This window comes from Orycteropus afer, unplaced genomic scaffold, assembly GCF_000298275.1.
Source record: "Orycteropus afer afer isolate SDZICR_OR568_19922 unplaced genomic scaffold, OryAfe1.0 scaffold00004, whole genome shotgun sequence".
Lineage (NCBI taxonomy): Eukaryota > Metazoa > Chordata > Mammalia > Tubulidentata > Orycteropodidae > Orycteropus > Orycteropus afer.
In genome coordinates, this window is record NW_006921591.1 from 5,791,323 (window position 1) to 5,798,905 (window position 7,583).

Sequence of the window (7,583 nt, forward strand, 5' to 3'; positions counted from 1 at the left end):
GGCTAGTATGGTGATGAACTTCCCCAGTTTCTGTTTTTATGAGCATGTTTTAGTTTCGTCCTCATTCTTGAAAGGTAGTTTAGCTGGGTATAGTATTCTTCATTGACTATTTTTTTTGTTGTTGTTGTTTTTTAATCAGTACTTTAAATATATCATTCCATTGCCTTCTGGTCTCCAATGTTTCTGAGGAGAGCTAGGCACTTAACGTTATTGGGGATCTTTTGTTTGTGACTCTGCTTGTTTTCCAAGAGTCTCCCTTTATCTTTGTTTTTTTTTTTTTTTTGAGAGCCTAACTATGATGTGTCTTGGTGTAGATGTCTTTTGTTTATCCTGCTTGGGGTTCTTTGACCTTCTTGGATTCATATCCTTTGTTAGATTGGGGAAATTTTCTGTCATTATTTCTTCAAATATTCTTTCTATCCCTTTCTCCCTCTCATCTCCTTCTGGAATTCCATGATACATATATTAGATCTCTTGATGTTGTCCCATAATTCTATTAAACTGTGTTCAGCTTTCTTGAATCTAGTTCTTGTTGCTCTTCAGCCTTTGTGACTTTAACTACTTTATCCTCTAATTCACAAACTTTTTCTTCTGCCTGATGAAATCTGTAGGTTAACTACAAAAAAAAAAAAAAAAAAAAAATCATTGCCATCAAGTCAATTCTGATTCATAGTGACCCCCATTGGGTTTCTAAGGCTATAAATCTTCACAGAAGCAGACTGCCTCATCTTTCTTCTGTGGTGTATCTGGTGGGTTTGAACCACCAACTTTTTTTGGTTAGTAGCTAAATGCCTTAACCACTACACCACCAGAACACCTTAGTAGGTAAACCCTTCCAAATGATATATGATGTTCATCATTTCAATTATTGTCCATTTCAGTTGCTACATCTCTTTTTCTTAGATCCTCATTGTGTTCATACATTGTTTTACTTGTTTCTTTTAGCTCTTTGCCTATGTTTCCCCTTAGTTCTTTAGTTATATTTAATGTTGTATTATATTCTTCCACTTTTATTTTATTATTTGGTCATCTCTAGATTTTTTTCCACTCTTTTAGTCATGTTCATTTGAATGGGTTACTATTTCTCTGTTTTTCTTTTGGGGGGGGGTCTTGAGATTTTTTCTTGCTGTTGTTGAGGCAGTGGAATTTTCAAGCATGTTGATTTCCTAAGTTTCCCCAGACTTTGTGTTTTTATACACATTATTTTCTGCAGAACACTTGCTCCATTTGAAGGTTCCAGATCTGTTTTCAACTTTCAATCTCTCCCAAACTCACCAGAAAACATGGTGTGGTCAGTTAGTGCACCAGTGGGCACCACCACTTAGCCAGATCTCATGTACTAATCAACCTGTCCACTAGAGGCTGCAGTCCTTTCTCTCTGGTTGTCAATACTTTCCCTTCTCTGTTTTTGTAACCACTTTTTTTTAGTCAGAAATGCCACACGAAGGTAGTCCCCTTTGGCTGTGTATTGCCCACCAGTTTTGTCTGAAGCAAAACTTCTTTCTCTGCTCTGTTGGGTATAGGTATATCTGAGATGGCCTTCAGGGGAAGCACAGGCAGACTTCCCTCTGTTTCAGGAGGAGGAAGGGCTGATACTTTCTAGTAGGACCTCCTAGAGATCTGTGTTGTTGGTTTCAGAGCCCCAATAGCCCTGTGGTTGTTGGTAACAATCTCCACTTATCTGACCTACCTCCTCACTCCACTGTAGGGAACCTTCTGTAGGAGTTTGCATTAGTCCAGCAGCTGACACTTTATCAGTTGGAGGAGGGATTCTTACATTCTGAATAGACTGCAGGAAGCCCTGCCTTGTTGCTATCAGAACTCTCCTCCTCATAGTATGTTGGCTCTGTAGTGTAGCCTTCAGTAAAGATGACTGCTACCTAGCACACAGCAGCCTCAGTCAGCAATCTTCAGTGCCAAAGAACTGTGAGGAACAAACTGCCCCTAATTGACCCCCAAAGCAGTCTATCTTGTTGGTTTCAGAAGTCTGAACTATGGGCTGCACAAGAAGGCAAGTAGACTTCTGACTATAGGAACAGACTCCATTTTGGTGGTCTTTTATAGCAATTTTCAATAGCCTTGAAGTCAACAATTGCCATGTTGAGAAGGGAGTATCATGCCCTGGTCAGATCCACATGGTGGTCTCTCTTGTGGCTGTCAGAGTCCTGTTAGCAGATTGTTGACTGTGAATGCAGTCTCTACTCAATACTGCTTCTTAGCATTCAGCAGCCTCAGTCAGCAGTCCTCAGTGCCAGGGGACAGTGGGGGAAGATTAACCCTAATTGACCTCCAAGGAGTTTGTCTGGTTGGTTTTAGAGAGCAGTACTATGGTGTATGCAGGGAGATAGGTGGAGTACTGACTATGGGAGTGGATTCCACTGCAGGAGCCTTCTGTGGCAATTCACAGCTGGCTTATGCAGGAAGGCTGGTAAAGAATTGACTATGGGAACAGACTCCACAAGTCATCTGTATCAATTTGCAGTAAGCCTACAGTGTCAAGGTAGGGGAGGTGCTGGCACACTCCACATGAACCTCCTGGGAGGTCTGCCTTGTTGCTATCATATCTCTTCCCCTCCAAATATGTTGGCTATAGAAATGGCCTTTGCTAAGTTGTCTGCTTCCTAGCACATAGCAGCCTCAGTGAGCAGTCCACAACACTGATTGAAGAGGTAACAGACAGATCTGATCTGATTCCCTGGGATGGCTGCCTTGTTGGTTTCAGCAGCCTAAGCTATGGGGTTTCAAGGAGGCAAGTAGAGTCTTGACGCTGAGAACAGACTCCATCACATGGGTTTTCTGTAGCAATTTACAGTAGGCTTGTACTTATGGTGTCTGGGTTGGAGAGGTGCTGGGATACTCCAAACAAACCTCTGGGGAGTTCTCCCTTACTGATTTTAGAGCAGAAACTTGGGGTCTTATCTCTTTGTACAGGCAGCAGCTGTAGTGGTTAGGTAAACAAGCTCCTTTTCTGGGGATATGTCCCCAGTTCAAAGGGGCCAGTAGCCTGTGTAACTATGGGGAGCATAGATGGTGGTGAAGCGATTTTCTTACCATCTGTGCCTCATTTCTGACCCTTTGATTCTTGCCTGTTTGCAGTTTCCTGCTGCTTTCCTCTGCTTCCTGATTCAGAGTCTCTCAAAACTAAGAACCATTTCCTTGAAGTATTTCTTGTTGTATTTGTGGGGGAGGGTTAGTCAGAAGGATGGTCTGTCTATACTACCATCTTTCCAGAATCTAGTCCTATAATTTACTGTGAAATATGTGACTTACTTTTGTATAGTCTCAGGTGGATTTCTAGGTCTTTTAATACTGCACTTTTTTTTTTTTTTTTTTTCTTTTCTCTGTGTTAGGACATAAGGAGCTCTGGTGGCATAGTGCCTAAGGTACTTGACTGCTAACCAAAAGTCTGGCAGTTCAAACCCACCAGCCATTCCTCAGAAGGAAGGTTGGTCAATCTACTTTCGTAGTGATACTACCTCAGAAACCCAAGGAGGGGTCGCTATGAGTCAGATTCGAATCAATGACAGTGGGTTTTTACTTAGTAGGAAGAGAACTAAGGATCCAGTGGCTTGGGCTTTAATTTTTTTTTTTTTTTTTATTTGCTTTTTGTTTTTTTTCAGTTTCAATCACAAACTCCATAGCTAGCTAGAGAAAAATCTATTATTGGAGTGGGTGTTATTGATGCTGTTATGAAAAGCATTATTGATTTACTTACACTTCCAAATCATTCCAGAAAGTGATTTGAGACAGCTTATATCTATCTTTCTATCTATATACATAAATGGATAAATTTAAAAATGAAAGGTGAGGAAATGGCAGCAGGGGGAAATTAGATCAGAAAAATAGGATGAATAGAGATTAGGTTTGATAACACATAATGATTTTTATAAGACACTATTCAACTCCTCGGAAGGAAGATGAGGCAATCTACTTCCATAGTGATACTGCCTCAGAAACCCAAGGAGGGGTCGCTATGAGTTGGGTCTGACTCGACGGCACATAACAATGACAACAACAATTCAACTACCGGAGATGATGCTCAAGTTTTGCTTTAAATTTATTAGCAGCCACAACAAAGAGAAAACATAATTTGCTGCAAAAATTATGTTGCCCATATAATGAAAACTAACCAAAGACAGGGAAAACTCTATTGTTTCTGATTCTTGAGATCCATGTGACCTACAACTCAAGATTCCAGAGAAGAGATACTACTTGATTCTGAAAATAATGTCATTGACAACATTTTCAAAAAGAGGCAAATTTCTTAGGGTATTCCCCCGAATGCATGCTAAAGGCATGTAGTTCTAAAATAGTTCTATGACAGTGCCAAACACTATATCATTAATATTTATTTTGCTGAAACTGAGATTATATAAAGTATGTTTTTTGTGTATCACTAAGCATTGGTAATCTACCCAGCAGTAGACAAGCTTAGACAAACTATCATTAAAGTTATAGATGTGTTCCCAAGTAGGATATAAACTATGCTTGAAAGAGGAAGTATCAGTATGTATGTAAATATATGCATAGAAAAAAAAAATCTCATTTGAAACAACTGAAAAGTATAAAATATATAAATTGGATTAGGATGTTTTATTATTATTATTATTTATTATTATTATTTTTTAATTTGATTTTATTTTTATAGTATCTAGACTGATAGCACCCACCAGCCACTTCATGGAAGGAAGATGGGACAATCTACTTTCGTAAAGATTTAAAGCCTCAGAAACTCAGTGAAGATCTCTGAGTCAGAAACGACTCGACAGTAGTGAGTTTGGGTTTTTTTTGAGACTCATAACTACTCCTTTTGAGTTTTCAAGGCAGTAAATCTTTACAGAAGAAGATTGCCTAGTCTTCCTTCCATAAAGTGGCTGGTGGATTTGAACTACCAACTTTCTGGTTACCAGTTAAATTTCTTAGGCACTACCCCACCCAGAGCTCCATTTTCATAGTGGCAGTGCTAGGGTAGTGTTATAAAACCCACCACCATTGAGTCATCTACTCCACAGTGTTTCCATGGCTGTAAATCTTTGCAGAAGCAGACTGACTCATCTTTCTCCTATGGAGTGGCTGGTGGGTTTGAACCACTGACCTTTTGGTTAGTAGCCAAATGCTTTAACTGCTGCACCCTCAGAGCTCCTGAGTAGTCTTATAAGCTTTCATAATTTGGGGATAGGTGGCCAAAAAGGCACAACATGGAGAGTTCACTGAAGTATGGTGGCCTAGGCTAATAAGGTATATGCTAAAGAGAAGGGAAAGTAATCATGACAACAGTACAGAGGGAGACAAGACAGGAGGGAGAAAAGAAGGAGGACATAGGGAGAAGGGAAAAATAAAGGAAAGATAGGGAAAGAGATAGCAAAATGGAAGATTGATGGAAAGAAATGGGGAAGAAGGTATTTCTCAACCTTGAATGGTGGTCGACAACTTGACTTCCATTATAGGGCGCCATTGAGAATAAAAGGCTTTTTCTTTAGTGAACAAGTAGTGATGATATATGAGGCTGACTTTTTCTTTCCTTTCTGCCGTCAGTCTCATTTTATTTTGACTTATGGTTCTTTTCAACACCCAGTGCTGCCATGGCACAGCTCAGGTGGAAGAGGGTCCTACTCCAGAGGGAAAGCAGGAAATAAGAGTTGTGTTCTAGGACAATCAAGAAAAAAACAAAACAAAAAAAAAAACACAGGGGCTTGATAATGATGACCGCATAAACTCTGACAGATTTTGAATTTGGTTTCATGGCCAATGGGGTAATATTTCAAGTTTTTACAAAGATGAGTAATGAGATTGGGTTTTTGTTTTAGAAATATCCTTTTGGCAGCAGTATGGAGAATTCATTGGGGAGGGACATTCTCTTAATAAGGCCTCCATAGGACATAGGGAGAAGGGCTCTTGTGAACCCTATGATTCTTGGTATCTCATGTCAACATGAAGTGCTAAATATTCTTGCTCTGTCCACTGTTTCTCCAAAATTGGTGTGTTAGTTACCTAGTGCTGCTATAACAAATACCACAAGTGGATGGTTTTAAAAATGGAAATTTCTTTTGCACAGATTCAGGGCATGGATCTAGGGGGAAGTCTTTCTTTATCTATTTCAGTTCCTAATAGCTGCCATCAATCCTTGCAGATACATCTGTCTGTGTTGTCTACTTCTTCTTCTACGCATGTATATCTCTATGTCCTTTCTGCTCATTTTATAATTTGGAAGTGATTGGGTTTAGGGAGTCCCCTAACTTGGACATGATACAATTAACATAACAGAAAACCATATTACCAAATAGGATTATATCCACAGGTATAGGGTTAAGATTCTAATACCTGTTTCCAGAAAAAAACCCACTGCCATCAAGTCAATTCCAACTTACAGAAACCTTATAGGATAGAGTAGAACTTCCCTATAGGTTTTGAAAAATGTGAATGTTTACAGAAGCAGATGCTCTCTTCTTTCTCCCTTGGAACAACTGGTGCATTTGAAGCACTGTTTGCTTGTTTGTTTGTTTAGTTGGAAAAGGACAAGCATTTCATTATCTTTTTTCTTTAGTTTTATTGTATGTTTTTTTAGTTTTATTGTATTGTATGTGTATGGTGAAACCATATACAACAAGACATTCAACAACATAACAACTGCCACATTTACAGCTCAGGGACATTGATGAAATTGTTCATGTTGTGCCACCATTATTGTTATCCTTTTCCAATATATTCCACCACCATTAGCATAAATTCAATGCCAGCAAACAAAAACAAAAGCTTCTACTTTCTGCATTCCTCCAACCCCTGGTAACCACTAATAATCTTTGGTATTTATATTTATATTTATATTTTTATTTTTACAACCTATCTAGGAGTTTCTCTCCCCTCCCCTCCCACAGCTACAAGGAAGACCAGTTGATATGACTATTACTCAAATTTTTGCACCACCCACCAAAGCTAAAGATGAGAAAATTTAAGAATTTTATCAACTTCTGCAGTCTGAAATTGACTGAACATGCAATCAAGATGTGTTAATTATCACTGGTGACTGGAATGCAAAAGTTGGAAACAAAGAAGAATCACCAGTAGTTGTAAAATTTGGCCTTGGTGACAGAAATAATGCTGGTTATCACATGATAAATTTTGCAAGAGCAATGACATATTCATGGCAAATACCTTTTTTCAACAACAGAAACAATGGCTATATATGTGGATTTCACCAGGTGGAGTATACAGGAATCAGATTGACTACATCTGTGGTAAGAGGTGATGGAAAAGCTCAATTATCTTCGGCCAAAACAAGGCTATAAGCTGATTATGGAACAGACTATCAATTGCTCATATGCAAGTTCAAGTTAAAGTTGAAGACAATTAAAACAAGTCCACAAGAGCCAAAATATGACCTTGAATATATCACTCCTGAATTTAGAGACCATCTAAACAATAGATTTCATGTATTGAACACCAATGACCGAAAACCAGAAGAATTGTGGATGACATCAAGAACATCATTCATGAAGAAAACAAGAGGTCATTAAAAAGAAAAGCATAGAAAAAAAGACCAAAATGGATGTCATAAGAGACTCTGAAACTTGCCCTTGAGTGGA